This window comes from Osmia lignaria, chromosome 8, assembly GCF_051020975.1.
Source record: "Osmia lignaria lignaria isolate PbOS001 chromosome 8, iyOsmLign1, whole genome shotgun sequence".
In the NCBI taxonomy this organism is placed as follows: Eukaryota; Metazoa; Arthropoda; class Insecta; order Hymenoptera; family Megachilidae; genus Osmia; species Osmia lignaria.
In genome coordinates, this window is record NC_135039.1 from 10,732,224 (window position 1) to 10,734,321 (window position 2,098).

A 2,098-nucleotide genomic window follows, 5' to 3' on the forward strand; every position below is an offset into this window, starting at 1 on the left:
GCGTTGTCTATTTCTTTCTACCCCTCTATTCTGCGAAATTCGTCCGTCGCAATTCTAATACTTCTGGAATGTTCGAAATGTATTACGACTTGGTTTTATTTGAATTCGTTAATCAAAGAGGCTTTTATAAATGAGGTTTCCAGTACCGAAGGTCTACGTTTTATAATAGATGTTTGATTTACTGTATTGAATGACTATTAGTTGAATACTGTTAATTATTCCGTTCCTTATTCGCGTTTCGGCGGTTTACGTAAAAAGGCAATCGATATTTTATTGTTATCGTCAAATCGCGGATCTATGCATATGGTTTGTTGCATTTATCCAACAGTATACTCGTCGCTCTTCTCTTGATTTTTTCCCGAAAAAATCAGTTAAAGTCTATAATATATCCGACGCGTCCGGGAAGACTCATCGGATCGTGACCAAACTTGGTATGGTGATAGACCTTGACCTCCACAGTAACCACTTTGAATATTATTCGGTGCACGCTTTTGGTTTCCGAGATATGAGGTTCGAAAGTTGGGTTTTGGACAAAATTTCGAAAGCTGGGTTTTGGTAAGGTCTGGTTGCTATAGCGACTCTTCGGAGGAGATCACTGTGAACTTTTGAATCAAGAGAAGAGCGTTTTTTTCCTATCGGAAATGTAACTGGTTACTACGGTGTTACGGTTACGATTATTTACGAAACGATACGACTAAACGACGCGACGCGGAATAAGGGAAATAATTAATTACCAACGGTGCGGTTTAAAAAAGAAAGAAAAAGATAGTTAATTGAAAAGTATGAAATTTAACGTATCCGTATGAGTCCTTGCCGCGAGAAATACGAATCGCACAATCTTGACACTCTGCCTTGCTACGCGAAGGAACTTTGCCGAGCAGCTAATCACAATATTTTCCGCGACAACTCTGTCTCTAACGCGAACACGGTCTCCCCGTCACGTACCTCACAATTTTTCGACGAAGAGTCATTTGCCTCAGTCAAGCGATCGTGTCTCAGGGTTCGACCCGCGATCGGTACCCCAAAATAGGGACATCATTTGGCAAATCAGGATACGTGTCGAAGGGGAAGGCCCGCGCGTATAGGTTGGTCTAGGCGCGTTTCCCGAGTTCTCATCCCCTCTTGACCTTTCACGTTGCCTTTGTCTAGCGTTGTCTATTTCTTTCTACCCCTCTATTCTGCGAAATTCGTCCGTCGCAATTCTAATACTTCTGGAATTTTCGAAATGTATTACGACTTGGTTTTATTTGAATTCGTTAATCAAAGAGGCTTTTATAAATGAGGTTTCCAGTACCGAAGGTCTACGTTTTATAATAGATGTTTGATTTACTGTATTGAATGACTATTAGTTGAATACGATTAGTTGCCTTTCACTGAATTTGTACTTGCAAAGAGATGACAACTTTGTTAAATACAAATGGATTTTTATTTTGCACATGTGATTTATAAAAATCTACTGTACGCTAGAAATACAACAAAAAGATGAACCACTTGTTACAATAGATGTAGGATTTTCTATATCAATTAAAAAGTTTCATTGATAAGATTAATTCTAGGTTTTATTCATGAAACCCCTTTTTTTTTTTTTCTTTTAAGCAATAAATATTTCACTTTTGCATACATTTTTCATTATCAATATCCACAATAATTCAAATAACTTCATTTGATTACTCTGTCTGATTTATACATATGTCATTTTTTCTATGATACATGACTAATTCTGCTCTCCATATTGATCTTTCCTAATTACACAGTTGAACTGTTTTGATATAGTAATCAAGTTTTTAACGTGAGCTTAGGATGCATTTCGCATTGGAATCTCATATGATCTGCATTGAAATTTTTCAAATAAAAAATGATAAACTAGTAACGATATAATAAGTTGATCACTTAAATATTATTCTAAAAACGATGTTACATTTTTCAGGTGTTATATCCGTCCAGCTAGAATCAGAACAAAATGAAGTGTCAAAAGAACATAAATAATTCTGTACATAATATATAAGTGTACCTGATTCAAAGTAAAACTTTAAAGGGTTATAGACCATCTCTAAAAATACCTGTGCTCGTTTATTAAATCCTTCAGACACGTGAACAA